Source organism: Dermacentor variabilis, chromosome 8, assembly GCF_050947875.1.
Source record: "Dermacentor variabilis isolate Ectoservices chromosome 8, ASM5094787v1, whole genome shotgun sequence".
Lineage (NCBI taxonomy): Eukaryota > Metazoa > Arthropoda > Arachnida > Ixodida > Ixodidae > Dermacentor > Dermacentor variabilis.
Genome location: NC_134575.1, coordinates 145,063,617 through 145,078,796, shown reverse-complemented (window position 1 = coordinate 145,078,796; position 15,180 = coordinate 145,063,617). Strand labels below are relative to the sequence as shown.

Genomic DNA, 15,180 nt, shown 5'->3' with positions numbered 1-15,180 from the left:
GCCATTGGCCATACCATGCTGAATACGCCGGTTCTCGTCCGATCCCCGAAGCTAAGCAGCATTGGGCTCGGTCAGTACTTGGGAGGGAGACAACCTGGGAACACTGAGTGCTGATGCCAGCGTTCTTTTTGCTTTTTTTATTGCGTGCTTCTGTGACGTCTTGTTTTTTTTTCATTTGCACAACGTGTGGGTGGTTGCATTTACTGTAACTTACGTTCAACTGGAGCCTGCTGGTAGAGCCAACGCCGAAGTGTAACACCAACAATATTCAGGCCACCACACGATATTGTACGCGGAATGATGACGGTGGTAAGTGGTATGCGTAATGATGCAAAATTTAGTCGCACAAGCTTCTAACCGCTTACTTATCACACCCGCATACAGCTCAATGACAACGCATCAATAAAGTGGCACCTTGTGAGCTGCAACGCGCGTAAAATGTGGCGCTCGCCCTCTTGTTTTTGTGAGCACTAGCACGCACGCATGCAGCGAACAACCACAAACGGAGTGATCAACGTACACGACGCGTGCGTGTATTGTTCACGGAAAGACTGCCGCGTACGTGCTGTATGCTGTAGCAATACATTCGGTGACTGCACAACATAGCAGCACGATACAGGTGCAGTCGTAAACAGCACATTCTCGTCATCGGCCATACCATGCTGAATACGCCGGTTCTCGTCCGATCCCCGAAGCTAAGCAGCATTGGGCTCGGTCAGTACTTGGGAGGGAGACCACCTGGGAACACCGAGTGCTGATGGCACCGTTCTTTTCGCTTTTTTATTGCGTGCTTCTGTGACGTCTTGTTTTTTTTTCATTTGCACAACGTGTGGGTGGTTGCATTTACTGTAACTTACGTTCAACTGGAGCCTGCTGGTAGAGCCAACGCCGAAGTGTAACACCAACAATATTCAGGCCACCACACGATATTGTACGCGGAATGATGACGGTGGTAAGTAATATGCGTAATGATGCAAAATTTAGTCGCACAAGCTTCTAACCGCTTACTTATCACACCCGCATACAGCTCAATGACAACGCATCAATAAAGTGGCTCCTTGTGAGCTGCAACGCGCGCAAAATGTGGCGCTCGCCCTCTTGTTTTTGTGAGCACTAGCACGCACGCATGCAGCGAACAACCACAAACGGAGTGATCAACGTACACGATGCGTGCGTGTATTGTTCACGGAAAGACTGCCGCGTACGTGCTGTACACTGTAGCAATACATTAGGCGACTGCACAACATAGCAGCACGATACAGGTGCAGTCGTAAACAGCACATTCTCTCCATCGGCCATACCATGCTGAATACGCCGGTTCTCGTCCGATCCCCGAAGCTAAGCAGCATTGGGCTCGGTCAGTACTTGGGAGGGAGACCACCTGGGAACACCGAGTGCTGATGGCACCGTTCTTTTTGCTTTTTTATTGCGTGCTTCTGTGACGTCTTGTTTTTTTTTTCATTTGCACAACGTGTGGGTGGTTGCATTTACTGTAACTTACGTTCAACTGGAGCCTGCTGGTAGAGCCAACGCCGAAGTGTAACACCAACAATATTCAGGCCACCACACGATATTGTACGCGGAATGATGACGGTGGTAAGTGGTATGCGTAATGATGCAAAATTTAGTCGCACAAGCTTCTAACCGCTTACTTATCACACCCGCATACAGCTCAATGACAACGCATCAATAAAGTGGCTCCTTGTGAGCTGCAACGCGCGCAAAATGTGGCGCTCGCCCTCTTGTTTTTGTGAGCACTAGCACGCACGCATGCAGCGAACAACCACAAACGGAGTGATCAACGTACACGACGCGTGCGTGTATTGTTCACGTAAAGACTGCCGCGTACGTGCTGTATGCTGTAGCAATACATTCGGCGACTGCACAACATAGCAGCACGATACAGGTGCAGTCGTAAACAGCACATTCTCGCCATCGGCCATACCATGCAGAATACGCCGGTTCTCGTCCGATCCCCGAAGCTAAGCAGCATTGGGCTCGGTCAGTACTTGGGAGGGAGACAACCTCGGAACACTGAGTGCTGATGCCACCGTTCTTTTTGCTTTTTTTATTGCGTGCTTCTGTGACGTCTTGTTTTTTTTTCATTTGCACAACGTGTGGGTGGTTGCATTTACTGTAACTTACGTTCAACTGGAGCCTGCTGGTAGAGCCAACGCCGAAGTGTAACACCAACAATATTCAGGCCACCACACGATATTGTACGCGGAATGATGACGGTGGTGAGCGGTATACGTAATGATGCAAAATTTAGTCGCACAAGCTTCTAACCGCTTACTTATCACACCAGGATACAGCTCAATGACAACGCATCAATAAAGTGGCACCTTGTATGCTGCAACGCGCGCAAAATGTGGCGCTCGCCCTCTTGTTTTTGTGAGCACTAGCACGCACGCATGTAGCGAACAACCACAAACGGAGTGATCAACGTACACGACGCGTGCGTGTATTGTTCACGGAAAGACTGCCGCGTACGTGCTGTATGCTGAAGCAATACATTCGGCGACTGCACAACATAGCAGCACGATACAGGTGCAGTCGTAAACAGCACATTCTCGCCATTGGCCATACCATGCTGAATACGCCGGTTCTCGTCCGATCCCCGAAGCTAAGCAGCATTGGGCTCGGTCAGTACTTGGGAGGGAGACAACCTGGGAACACTGAGTGCTGATGCCAGCGTTCTTTTTGCTTTTTTTATTGCGTGCTTCTGTGACGTCTTGTTTTTTTTTCATTTGCACAACGTGTGGGTGGTTGCATTTACTGTAACTTACGTTCAACTGGAGCCTGCTGGTAGAGCCAACGCCGAAGTGTAACACCAACAATATTCAGGCCACCACACGATATTGTACGCGGAATGATGACGGTGGTAAGTGGTATGCGTAATGATGCAAAATTTAGTCGCACAAGCTTCTAACCGCTTACTTATCACACCCGCATACAGCTCAATGACAACGCATCAATAAAGTGGCACCTTGTGAGCTGCAACGCGCGTAAAATGTGGCGCTCGCCCTCTTGTTTTTGTGAGCACTAGCACGCACGCATGCAGCGAACAACCACAAACGGAGTGATCAACGTACACGACGCGTGCGTGTATTGTTCACGGAAAGACTGCCGCGTACGTGCTGTATGCTGTAGCAATACATTCGGTGACTGCACAACATAGCAGCACGATACAGGTGCAGTCGTAAACAGCACATTCTCGTCATCGGCCATACCATGCTGAATACGCCGGTTCTCGTCCGATCCCCGAAGCTAAGCAGCATTGGGCTCGGTCAGTACTTGGGAGGGAGACCACCTGGGAACACCGAGTGCTGATGGCACCGTTCTTTTCGCTTTTTTATTGCGTGCTTCTGTGACGTCTTGTTTTTTTTTCATTTGCACAACGTGTGGGTGGTTGCATTTACTGTAACTTACGTTCAACTGGAGCCTGCTGGTAGAGCCAACGCCGAAGTGTAACACCAACAATATTCAGGCCACCACACGATATTGTACGCGGAATGATGACGGTGGTAAGTAATATGCGTAATGATGCAAAATTTAGTCGCACAAGCTTCTAACCGCTTACTTATCACACCCGCATACAGCTCAATGACAACGCATCAATAAAGTGGCTCCTTGTGAGCTGCAACGCGCGCAAAATGTGGCGCTCGCCCTCTTGTTTTTGTGAGCACTAGCACGCACGCATGCAGCGAACAACCACAAACGGAGTGATCAACGTACACGATGCGTGCGTGTATTGTTCACGGAAAGACTGCCGCGTACGTGCTGTACACTGTAGCAATACATTAGGCGACTGCACAACATAGCAGCACGATACAGGTGCAGTCGTAAACAGCACATTCTCTCCATCGGCCATACCATGCTGAATACGCCGGTTCTCGTCCGATCCCCGAAGCTAAGCAGCATTGGGCTCGGTCAGTACTTGGGAGGGAGACCACCTGGGAACACCGAGTGCTGATGGCACCGTTCTTTTTGCTTTTTTATTGCGTGCTTCTGTGACGTCTTGTTTTTTTTTTCATTTGCACAACGTGTGGGTGGTTGCATTTACTGTAACTTACGTTCAACTGGAGCCTGCTGGTAGAGCCAACGCCGAAGTGTAACACCAACAATATTCAGGCCACCACACGATATTGTACGCGGAATGATGACGGTGGTAAGTGGTATGCGTAATGATGCAAAATTTAGTCGCACAAGCTTCTAACCGCTTACTTATCACACCCGCATACAGCTCAATGACAACGCATCAATAAAGTGGCTCCTTGTGAGCTGCAACGCGCGCAAAATGTGGCGCTCGCCCTCTTGTTTTTGTGAGCACTAGCACGCACGCATGCAGCGAACAACCACAAACGGAGTGATCAACGTACACGACGCGTGCGTGTATTGTTCACGTAAAGACTGCCGCGTACGTGCTGTATGCTGTAGCAATACATTCGGCGACTGCACAACATAGCAGCACGATACAGGTGCAGTCGTAAACAGCACATTCTCGCCATCGGCCATACCATGCAGAATACGCCGGTTCTCGTCCGATCCCCGAAGCTAAGCAGCATTGGGCTCGGTCAGTACTTGGGAGGGAGACAACCTGGGAACACTGAGTGCTGATGCCACCGTTCTTTTTGCTTTTTTTATTGCGTGCTTCTGTGACGTCTTGTTTTTTTTTCATTTGCACAACGTGTGGGTGGTTGCATTTACTGTAACTTACGTTCAACTGGAGCCTGCTGGTAGAGCCAACGCCGAAGTGTAACACCAACAATATTCAGGCCACCACACGATATTGTACGCGGAATGATGACGGTGGTGAGCGGTATACGTAATGATGCAAAATTTAGTCGCACAAGCTTCTAACCGCTTACTTATCACACCAGGATACAGCTCAATGACAACGCATCAATAAAGTGGCACCTTGTATGCTGCAACGCGCGCAAAATGTGGCGCTCGCCCTCTTGTTTTTGTGAGCACTAGCACGCACGCATGTAGCGAACAACCACAAACGGAGTGATCAACGTACACGACGCGTGCGTGTATTGTTCACGGAAAGACTGCCGCGTACGTGCTGTATGCTGAAGCAATACATTCGGCGACTGCACAACATAGCAGCACGATACAGGTGCAGTCGTAAACAGCACATTCTCGCCATTGGCCATACCATGCTGAATACGCCGGTTCTCGTCCGATCCCCGAAGCTAAGCAGCATTGGGCTCGGTCAGTACTTGGGAGGGAGACAACCTGGGAACACTGAGTGCTGATGCCAGCGTTCTTTTTGCTTTTTTTATTGCGTGCTTCTGTGACGTCTTGTTTTTTTTTCATTTGCACAACGTGTGGGTGGTTGCATTTACTGTAACTTACGTTCAACTGGAGCCTGCTGGTAGAGCCAACGCCGAAGTGTAACACCAACAATATTCAGGCCACCACACGATATTGTACGCGGAATGATGACGGTGGTAAGTGGTAGGCGTAATGATGCAAAATTTAGTCGCACAAGCTTCTAACCGCTTACTTATCACACCCGCATACAGCTCAATGACAACGCATCAATAAAGTGGCACCTTGTGAGCTGCAACGCGCGTAAAATGTGGCGCTCGCCCTCTTGTTTTTGTGAGCACTAGCACGCACGCATGCAGCGAACAACCACAAACGGAGTGATCAACGTACACGACGCGTGCGTGTATTGTTCACGGAAAGACTGCCGCGTACGTGCTGTATGCTGTAGCAATACATTCGGTGACTGCACAACATAGCAGCACGATACAGGTGCAGTCGTAAACAGCACATTCTCGTCATCGGCCATACCATGCTGAATACGCCGGTTCTCGTCAGATCCCCGAAGCTAAGCAGCATTGGGCTCGGTCAGTACTTGGGAGGGAGACCACCTGGGAACACCGAGTGCTGATGGCACCGTTCTTTTCGCTTTTTTATTGCGTGCTTCTGTGACGTCTTGTTTTTTTTTCATTTGCACAACGTGTGGGTGGTTCCATTTACTGTAACTTACGTTCAACTGCAGCCTGCTGGTAGAGCCAACGCCGAAGTGTAACACCAACAATATTCAGGCCACCACACGATATTGTACGCGGAATGATGACGGTGGTAAGTGGTATGCGTAATGATGCAAAATTTACTCGCACAAGCTTCTAACCGCTTACTTATCACACCAGGATACAGCTCAATGACAACGCATCAATAAAGTGGCACCTTGTATGCTGCAACGCGCGCAAAATGTGGCGCTCGCCCTCTTGTTTTTGTGAGCACTAGCACGCACGCATGTAGCGAACAACCACAAACGGAGTGATCAACGTACACGACGCGTGCGTGTATTGTTCACGGAAAGACTGCCGCGTACGTGCTGTATGCTGAAGCAATACATTCGGCGACTGCACAACATAGCAGCACGATACAGGTGCAGTCGTAAACAGCACATTCTCGCCATTGGCCATACCATGCTGAATACGCCGGTTCTCGTCCGATCCCCGAAGCTAAGCAGCATTGGGCTCGGTCAGTACTTGGGAGGGAGACAACCTGGGACCACTGAGTGCTGATGCCAGCGTTGTTTTTGCTTTTTTTATTGCGTGCTTCTGTGACGTCTTGTTTTTTTTTCATTTGCACAACGTGTGGGTGGTTGCATTTACTGTAACTTACGTTCAACTGGAGCCTGCTGGTAGAGCCAACGCCGAAGTGTAACACCAACAATATTCAGGCCACCACACGATATTGTACGCGGAATGATGACGGTGGTAAGTGGTATGCGTAATGATGCAAAATTTAGTCGCACAAGCTTCTAACCGCTTACTTATCACACCCGCATACAGCTCAATGACAACGCATCAATAAAGTGGCACCTTGTGAGCTGCAACGCGCGTAAAATGTGGCGCTCGCCCTCTTGTTTTTGTGAGCACTAGCACGCACGCATGCAGCGAACAACCACAAACGGAGTGATCAACATACACGACGCGTGCGTGTATTGTTCACGGAAAGACTGCCGCGTACGTGCTGTATGCTGTAGCAATACATTCGGTGACTGCACAACATAGCAGCACGATACAGGTGCAGTCGTAAACAGCACATTCTCGTCATCGGCCATACCATGCTGAATACGCCGGTTCTCGTCAGATCCCCGAAGCTAAGCAGCATTGGGCTCCGTCAGTACTTGGGAGGGAGACCACCTGGGAACACCGAGTGCTGATGGCACCGTTCTTTTCGCTTTTTTATTGCGTGCTTCTGTGACGTCTTGTTTTTTTTTCATTTGCACAACGTGTGGGTGGTTGCATTTACTGTAACTTACGTTCAACTGCAGCCTGCCGGTAGAGCCTACGCCGAAGTGTAACACCAACAATATTCAGGCCACCACACGATATTGTACGCGGAATGATGACGGTGGTAAGTGGTATGCGTAATGATGCAAAATTTAGTCGCACAAGCTTCTAACCGCTTACTTATCACACCCGCATACAGCTCAATGACAACGCATCAATAAAGTGGCTCCTTGTGAGCTGCAACGCGCGCAAAATGTGGCGCTCGCCCTCTTGTTTTTGTGAGCACTAGCACGCACGCATGCAGCGAACAACCACAAACGGAGTGATCAACGTACACGATGCGTGCGTGTATTGTTCACGGAAAGACTGCCGCGTACGTGCTGTACACTGTAGCAATACATTCGGCGACTGCACAACATAGCAGCACGATACAGGTGCAGTCGTAAACAGCACATTCTCTCCATCGGCCATACCATGCTGAATACGCCGGTTCTCGTCCGATCCCCGAAGCTAAGCAGCATTGGGCTCGGTCAGTACTTGGGAGGGAGACCACCTGGGAACACCGAGTGCTGGTGGCACCGTTCTTTTTGCTTTTTTATTGCGTGCTTCTGTGACGTCTTGTTTTTTTTTTCATTTGCACAACGTGTGGGTGGTTGCATTTACTGTAACTTACGTTCAACTGGAGCCTGCTGGTAGAGCCAACGCCGAAGTGTAACACCAACAATATTCAGGCCACTACACGATATTGTACGCGGAATGATGACGGTGGTGAGCGGTATACGTAATGATGCAAAATTTAGTCGCACAAGCTTCTAACCGCTTACTTATCACACCAGCATACGGCTCAATGACAACGCATCAATAAAGTGGCACCTTGTATGCTGCAACGCGCGCAAAATGTGGCGCTCGCCCTCTTGTTTTTGTGAGCACTAGCACGCACGCATGCAGCGAACAACCACAAACGGAGTGATCAACGTACACGACGCGTGCGTGTATTGTTCACGGAAAGACTGCCGCGTACGTGCTGTATGCTGTAGCAATACATTCGGCGACTGCACAACATAGCAGCACGATACAGGTGCAGTCGTAAACAGCAAATTCTCGCCATTGGCCATACCATGCTGAATACGCCGGTTCTCGTCCGATCCCCGAAGTTAAGCAGCATTGGGCTCGGTCAGTACTTGGGAGGGAGACAACCTGGGAACACTGAGTGCTGATGCCACCGTTATTTTTGCTTTTTTTATTGCGTGCTTCTGTGACGTCTTGTTTTTTTTTTTCATTTGCACAACGTGTGGGTGGTTGCATTTACTGTAACTTACGTTCAACTGGAGCCTGCTGGTAGAGCCAACGCCGAAGTGTAACACCAACAATATTCAGGCCACCACACGATATTGTACGCGGAATGATGACGGTGGTAAGTGGTATGCGTAATGATGCAAAATTTAGTCGCACAAGCTTCCTACCGCTTACTTATCACACCCGCATACAGCTCAATGACAACGCATCAATAAAGTGGCACCTTGTGAGCTGCAACGCGCGTAAAATGTGGCGCTCGCCCTCTTGTTTTTGTGAGCACTAGCACGCACGCATGCAGCGAACAACCACAAACGGAGTGATCAACGTACACGACGCGTGCGTGTATTGTTCACGGAAAGACCGCCGCGTACGTGCTGTATGCTGTAGCAATACATTCGGTGACTGCACAACATAGCAGCACGATACAGGTGCAGTCGTAAACAGCACATTCTGGTCATCGGCCATACCATGCTGAATACGCCGGTTCTCGTCCGATCCCCGAAGCTAAGCAGCATTGGGCTCGGTCAGTACTTGGGAGGGAGACCACCTGGGAACACCGAGTGCTGATGGCACCGTTCTTTTCGCTTTTTTATTGCGTGCTTCTGTGACGTCTTGTTTTTTTTTCATTTGCACAACGTGTGGGTGGTTGCATTTACTGTAACTTACGTTCAACTGGAGCCTGCTGGTAGAGCCAACGCCGAAGTGTAACACCAACAATATTCAGGCCACCACACGATATTGTACGCGGAATGATGACGGTGGTAAGTGGTATGCGTAATGATGCAAAATTTAGTCGCACAAGCTTCTAACCGCTTACTTATCACACCCGCATACAGCTCAATGACAACGCATCAATAAAGTGGCTCCTTGTGAGCTGCAACGCGCGCAAAATGTGGCGCTCGCCCTCTTGTTTTTGTGAGCACTAGCACGCACGCGTGCAGCGAACAACCACAAACGGAGTGATCAACGTACACGATGCGTGCGTGTATTGTTCACGGAAAGACTGCCGCGTACGTGCTGTACACTGTAGCAATACATTAGGCGACTGCACAACATAGCAGCACGATACAGGTGCAGTCGTAAAAAGCACATTCTCTCCATCGGCCATACCATGCTGAATACGCCGGTTCTCGTCCGATCCCCGAAGCTAAGCAGCATTGGGCTCGGTCAGTACTTGGGAGGGAGACCACCTGGGAACACCGAGTGCTGATGGCACCGTTCTTTTTGCTTTTTTATTGCGTGCTTCTGTGACGTCTTGTTTTTTTTTTTTCATTTGCACAACGTGTGGGTGGTTGCATTTACTGTAACTTACGTTCAACTGGAGCCTGCTGGTAGAGCCAACGCCGAAGTGTAACACCAACAATATTCAGGCCACCACACGATATTGTACGCGGAATGATGGCGGTGGTAAGTGGTATGCGTAATGATGCAAAATTTAGTCGCACAAGCTTCTAACCGCTTACTTATCACACCCGCATACAGCTCAATGACAACGCATCAATAAAGTGGCTCCTTGTGAGCTGCAACGCGCGCAAAATGTGGCGCTCGCCCTCTTGTTTTTGTGAGCACTAGCACGCACGCATGCAGCGAACAACCACAAACGGAGTGATCAACGTACACGACGCGTGCGTGTATTGTTCACGGAAAGACTGCCGCGTACGTGCTGTATGCTGTAGCAATACATTCGGCGACTGCACAACATAGCAGCACGATACAGGTGCAGTCGTAAACAGCACATTCTCGCCATCGGCCATACCATGCTGAATACGCCGGTTCTCGTCCGATCCCCGAAGCTAAGCAGCATTGGTCTCGGTCAGTACTTGGGAGGGAGACAACCTGGGAACACTGAGTGCTGATGCCACCGTTCTTTTTGCTTTTTTTATTGCGTGCTTCTGTGACGTCTTGTTTTTTTTTCATTTGCACAACGTGTGGGTGGTTGCATTTACTGTAACTTACGTTCAACTGGAGCCTGCTGGTAGAGCCAACGCCGAAGTGTAACACCAACAATATTCAGGCCACCACACGATATTGTACGCGGAATGATGACGGTGGTGAGCGGTATACGTAATGATGCAAAATTTAGTCGCACAAGCTTCTAACCGCTTACTTATCACACCAGCATACAGCTCAATGACAACGCATCAATAAAGTGGCACCTTGTATGCTGCAACGCGCGCAAAATGTGGCGCTCGCCCTCTTGTTTTTGTGAGCACTAGCACGCACGCATGTAGCGAACAACCACAAACGGAGTGATCAACGTACACGACGCGTGCGTGTATTGTTCACGGAAAGACTGCCGCGTACGTGCTGTATGCTGAAGCAATACATTCGGTGACTGCACAACATAGCAGCACGATACAGGTGCAGTCGTAAACAGCACATTCTCGCCATTGGCCATACCATGCTGAATACGGCGGTTCTCGTCCGATCCCCGAAGCTAAGCAGCATTGGGCTCGGTCAGTACTTGGGAGGGAGACAACCTGGGAACACTGAGTGCTGATGCCACCGTTCTTTTTGCTTTTTTTATTGCGTGCTTCTGTGACGTCTTGTTTTTTTTCATTTGCACAACGTGTGGGTGGTTGCATTTACTGTAACTTACGTTCAACTGGAGCCTGCTGGTAGAGCCAACGCCGAAGTGTAACACCAACAATATTCAGGCCACCACACGATATTGTACGCGGAATGATGACGGTGGTAAGTGGTATGCGTAATGATGCAAAATTTAGTCGCACAAGCTTCTAACCGCTTACTTATCACACCCGCATACAGCTCAATGACAACGCATCAATAAAGTGGCACCTTGTGAGCTGCAACGCGCGTAAAATGTGGCGCTCGCCCTCTTGTTTTTGTGAGCACTAGCACGCACGCATGCAGCGAACAACCACAAACGGAGTGATCAACGTACACGACGCGTGCGTGTATTGTTCACGGAAAGACTGCCGCGTACGTGCTGTATGCTGTAGCAATACATTCGGCGACTGCACAACATAGCAGCACGATACAGCTGCAGTCGTAAACAGCACATTCTCGCCATTGGCCATACCATGCTGAATACGCCGGTTCTCGTCCGATCCCCGAAGCTAAGCAGCATTGGGCTCGGTCAGTACTTGGGAGGGAGACAACCTGGGAACACTGAGTGCTGATGCCACCGTTCTTTTTGCTTTTTTTATTGCGTGCTTCTGTGACGTCTTGTTTATTTTTCATTTGCACAACGTGTGGGTGGTTGCATTTACTGTAACTTACGTTCAACTGGAGCCTGCTGGTAGAGCCAACGCCGAAGTGTAACACCAACAATATTCAGGCCACCACACGATATTGTACGCGGAATGATGACGGTGGTGAGCGGTATACGTAATGATGCAAAATTTAGTCGCACAAGCTTCTAACCGCTTACTTATCACACCAGCATACAGCTCAATGACAACGCATCAATAAAGTGGCACCTTGTATGCTGCAACGCGCGCAAAATGTGGCGCTCGCCCTCTTGTTTTTGTGAGCACTAGCACGCACGCATGTAGCGAACAACCACAAACGGAGTGATCAACGTACACGACGCGTGCGTGTATTGTTCACGGAAAGACTGCCGCGTACGTGCTGTATGCTGAAGCAATACATTCGGCGACTGCACAACATAGCAGCACGATACAGGTGCAGTCGTAAACAGCACATTCTCGCCATTGGCCATACCATGCTGAATACGCCGGTTCTCGTCCGATCCCCGAAGCTAAGCAGCATTGGGCTCGGTCAGTACTTGGGAGGGAGACAACCTGGGAACACTGAGTGCTGATGCCACCGTCCTTTTTGCTTTTTTTATTGCGTGCTTCTGTGACGTCTTGTTTTTTTTTCATTTGCACAACGTGGGGGTGGTTGCATTTACTGTAACTTACGTTCAACTGGAGCCTGCTGGTAGAGCCAACGCCGAAGTGTAACACCAACAATATTCAGGCCACCACACGATATTGTACGCGGAATGATGACGGTGGTAAGTGGTATGCGTAATGATGGAAAATTTAGTCGCACAAGCTTCTAACCGCTTACTTATCACACCCGCATACAGCTCAATGACAACGCATCAATAAAGTGGCACCTTGTGAGCTGCAACGCGCGTAAAATGTGGCGCTCGCCCTCTTGTTTTTGTGAACACTAGCACGCACGCATGCAGCGAACAACCACAAACGGAGTGATCAACGTACACGACGCGTGCGTGTATTGTTCACGGAAAGACTGCCGCGTACGTGCTGTATGCTGTAGCAATACATTCGGTGACTGCACAACATAGCAGCACGATACAGGTGCAGTCGTAAACAGCACATTCTCGTCATCGGCCATACCATGCTGAATACGCCGGTTCTCGTCCGATCCCCGGAGCTAAGCAGCATTGGGCTCGGTCAGTACTTGGGAGGGAGACCACCTGGGAACACCGAGTGCTGATGGCACCGTTCTTTTCGCTTTTTTATTGCGTGCTTCTGTGACGTCTTGTTTTTTTTTCATTTGCACAACGTGTGGGTGGTTGCATTTACTGTAACTTACGTTCAACTGGAGCCTGCTGGTAGAGCCAACGCCGAAGTGTAACACCAACAATATTCAGGCCACCACACGATATTGTACGCGGAATGATGACGGCGGTAAGTGGTATGCGTAATGATGCAAAATTTAGTCGCACAAGCTTCTAACCGCTTACTTATCACACCCGCATACAGCTCAATGACAACGCATCAATAAAGTGGCTCCTTGTGAGCTGCAACGCGCGCAAAATGTGGCGCTCGCCCTCTTGTTTTTGTGAGCACTAGCACGCACGCATGCAGCGAACAACCACAAACGGAGTGATCAACGTACACGATGCGTGCGTGTATTGTTCACGGAAAGACTGCCGCGTACGTGCTGTACACTGTAGCAATACATTCGGCGACTGCACAACATAGCAGCACGATACAGGTGCAGTCGTAAACAGCACATTCTCTCCATCGGCCATACCATGCTGAATACGCCGGTTCTCGTCCGATCCCCGAAGCTAAGCAGCATTGGGCTCGGTCAGTACTTGGGAGGGAGACCACCTGGGAACACCGAGTGCTGATGGCACCGTTCTTTTTGCTTTTTTATTGCGTGCTTCTGTGACGTCTCGTTTTTTTTTTTCATTTGCACAACGTGTGGGTGGTTGCATTTACTGTAACTTACGTTCAACTGGAGCCTGCTGGTAGAGCCAACGCCGAAGTGTAACACCAACAATATTCAGGCCACCACACGATATTGTACGCGGAATGATGACGGTGGTGAGCGGTATACGTAATGATGCAAAATTTAGTCGCACAAGCTTCTAACCGCTTACTTATCACACCAGCATACAGCTCAATGACAACGCATCAATAAAGTGGCACCTTGTATGCTGCAACGCACGCAAAATGTGGCGCTCGCCCTCTTGTTTTTGTGAGCACTAGCACGCACGCATGCAGCGAACAACCACAAACGGAGTGATCAACGTACACGACGCGTGCGTGTATTGTTCACGGAAAGACTGCCGCGTACGTGCTGTATGCTGTAGCAATACATTCGGCGACTGCACAACATAGCAGCACGATACAGGTGCAGTCGTAAACAGCACATTCTCGCCATCGGCCATACCATGCTGAATACGCCGGTTCTCGTCCGATCCCCGAAGCTAAGCAGCATTGGGCTCGGTCAGTACTTGGGAGGGAGACAACCTGGGAACACTGAGTGCTGATGCCACCGTTCTTTTTGCTTTTTTTATTGCGTGCTTCTGTGACGTCTTGTTTTTTTTTCATTTGCACAACGTGTGGGTGGTTGCATTTACTGTAACTTACGTTCAACTGCAGCCTGCTGGTAGAGCCAACGCCGAAGTGTAACACCAACAATATTCAGGCCACCACACGATATTGTACGCGGAATGATGACGGTGGTGAGCGGTATACGTAATGATGCAAAATTTAGTCGCACAAGCTTCTAACCGCTTACTTATCACACCAGCATACAGCTCAATGACAACGCATCAATAAAGTGGCACCTTGTATGCTGCAACGCGCGCAAAATGTGGCGCTCGCCCTCTTGTTTTTGTGAGCACTAGCACGCACGCATGCAGCGAACAACCACAAACGGAGTGATCAACGTACACGACGCGTGCGTGTATTGTTCACGGAAAGACTGCCGCGTACGTGCTGTATGCTGTAGCAATACATTCGGCGACTGCACAACATAGCAGCACGATACAGGTGCAGTCGTAAACAGCAAATTCTCGCCATTGGCCATACCATGCTGAATATGCCGGTTCTCGTCCGATCCCCGAAGCTAAGCAGCATTGGGCTCGGTCAGTACTTGGGAGGGAGACCACCTGGGAACACCGAGTGCTGATGGCACCGTTCTTTTTGCTTTTTTATTGCGTGCTTCTGTGACGTCTTGTTTTTTTTTTCATTTGCACAACGTGTGGGTGGTTGCATTTACTGTAACTTACGTTCAACTGGAGCCTGCTGGTAGAGCCAACGCCGAAGTGTAACACCAACAATATTCAGGCCACCACACGATATTGTACGCGGAATGATGACGGTGGTAAGTGGTATGCGTAATGATGCAAAATTTAGTCGCACAAGCTTCTAACCGCTTACTTATC

The 15,180-nt window shown here is 49.6% G+C and overlaps 8 non-coding genes and 16 pseudogenes across 8 annotated transcripts; all 24 read left to right on the top strand.

The window, feature by feature from the left end:
* On the top strand, positions 1 to 119 carry LOC142591686 (5S ribosomal RNA; annotated as a pseudogene).
* Positions 120 to 644: 525 nt separating this feature from the next.
* LOC142591869 (5S ribosomal RNA) lies at positions 645 to 763 on the top strand. The gene has a single exon (XR_012830594.1). It is a non-coding gene; the product is annotated as a 5S ribosomal RNA (ribosomal RNA).
* Positions 764 to 1,287: 524 nt separating this feature from the next.
* Positions 1,288 to 1,406, top strand: LOC142591904 (5S ribosomal RNA). The gene has a single exon (XR_012830627.1). It is a non-coding gene; the product is annotated as a 5S ribosomal RNA (ribosomal RNA).
* Positions 1,407 to 1,931: 525 nt separating this feature from the next.
* LOC142591723 (5S ribosomal RNA) lies at positions 1,932 to 2,050 on the top strand (annotated as a pseudogene).
* Positions 2,051 to 2,575: 525 nt separating this feature from the next.
* Positions 2,576 to 2,694, top strand: LOC142591685 (5S ribosomal RNA; annotated as a pseudogene).
* A 525-nt stretch (positions 2,695 to 3,219) lies between these two features.
* LOC142591868 (5S ribosomal RNA) lies at positions 3,220 to 3,338 on the top strand. Its single transcript, XR_012830593.1, has one exon. It is a non-coding gene; the product is annotated as a 5S ribosomal RNA (ribosomal RNA).
* Positions 3,339 to 3,862: 524 nt separating this feature from the next.
* Positions 3,863 to 3,981, top strand: LOC142591903 (5S ribosomal RNA). Its single transcript, XR_012830626.1, has one exon. It is a non-coding gene; the product is annotated as a 5S ribosomal RNA (ribosomal RNA).
* A 525-nt stretch (positions 3,982 to 4,506) lies between these two features.
* LOC142591703 (5S ribosomal RNA) lies at positions 4,507 to 4,625 on the top strand (annotated as a pseudogene).
* A 525-nt stretch (positions 4,626 to 5,150) lies between these two features.
* Positions 5,151 to 5,269, top strand: LOC142591684 (5S ribosomal RNA; annotated as a pseudogene).
* A 525-nt stretch (positions 5,270 to 5,794) lies between these two features.
* On the top strand, positions 5,795 to 5,913 carry LOC142591893 (5S ribosomal RNA). Its single transcript, XR_012830616.1, has one exon. It is a non-coding gene; the product is annotated as a 5S ribosomal RNA (ribosomal RNA).
* Positions 5,914 to 6,437: 524 nt separating this feature from the next.
* LOC142591725 (5S ribosomal RNA) lies at positions 6,438 to 6,556 on the top strand (annotated as a pseudogene).
* Positions 6,557 to 7,081: 525 nt separating this feature from the next.
* Positions 7,082 to 7,200, top strand: LOC142592190 (5S ribosomal RNA; annotated as a pseudogene).
* Positions 7,201 to 7,724: 524 nt separating this feature from the next.
* Positions 7,725 to 7,843, top strand: LOC142591974 (5S ribosomal RNA; annotated as a pseudogene).
* A 525-nt stretch (positions 7,844 to 8,368) lies between these two features.
* LOC142592317 (5S ribosomal RNA) lies at positions 8,369 to 8,487 on the top strand (annotated as a pseudogene).
* Positions 8,488 to 9,014: 527 nt separating this feature from the next.
* On the top strand, positions 9,015 to 9,133 carry LOC142591867 (5S ribosomal RNA). Its single transcript, XR_012830592.1, has one exon. It is a non-coding gene; the product is annotated as a 5S ribosomal RNA (ribosomal RNA).
* A 524-nt stretch (positions 9,134 to 9,657) lies between these two features.
* LOC142591902 (5S ribosomal RNA) lies at positions 9,658 to 9,776 on the top strand. The gene has a single exon (XR_012830625.1). It is a non-coding gene; the product is annotated as a 5S ribosomal RNA (ribosomal RNA).
* Positions 9,777 to 10,303: 527 nt separating this feature from the next.
* Positions 10,304 to 10,422, top strand: LOC142591704 (5S ribosomal RNA; annotated as a pseudogene).
* A 525-nt stretch (positions 10,423 to 10,947) lies between these two features.
* Positions 10,948 to 11,066, top strand: LOC142591715 (5S ribosomal RNA; annotated as a pseudogene).
* A 524-nt stretch (positions 11,067 to 11,590) lies between these two features.
* On the top strand, positions 11,591 to 11,709 carry LOC142591683 (5S ribosomal RNA; annotated as a pseudogene).
* A 525-nt stretch (positions 11,710 to 12,234) lies between these two features.
* On the top strand, positions 12,235 to 12,353 carry LOC142591682 (5S ribosomal RNA; annotated as a pseudogene).
* A 525-nt stretch (positions 12,354 to 12,878) lies between these two features.
* Positions 12,879 to 12,997, top strand: LOC142591981 (5S ribosomal RNA; annotated as a pseudogene).
* Positions 12,998 to 13,521: 524 nt separating this feature from the next.
* On the top strand, positions 13,522 to 13,640 carry LOC142591901 (5S ribosomal RNA). Its single transcript, XR_012830624.1, has one exon. It is a non-coding gene; the product is annotated as a 5S ribosomal RNA (ribosomal RNA).
* Positions 13,641 to 14,166: 526 nt separating this feature from the next.
* Positions 14,167 to 14,285, top strand: LOC142592306 (5S ribosomal RNA; annotated as a pseudogene).
* Positions 14,286 to 14,810: 525 nt separating this feature from the next.
* LOC142591955 (5S ribosomal RNA) lies at positions 14,811 to 14,929 on the top strand (annotated as a pseudogene).
* Positions 14,930 to 15,180: the final 251 nt, after the last annotated feature.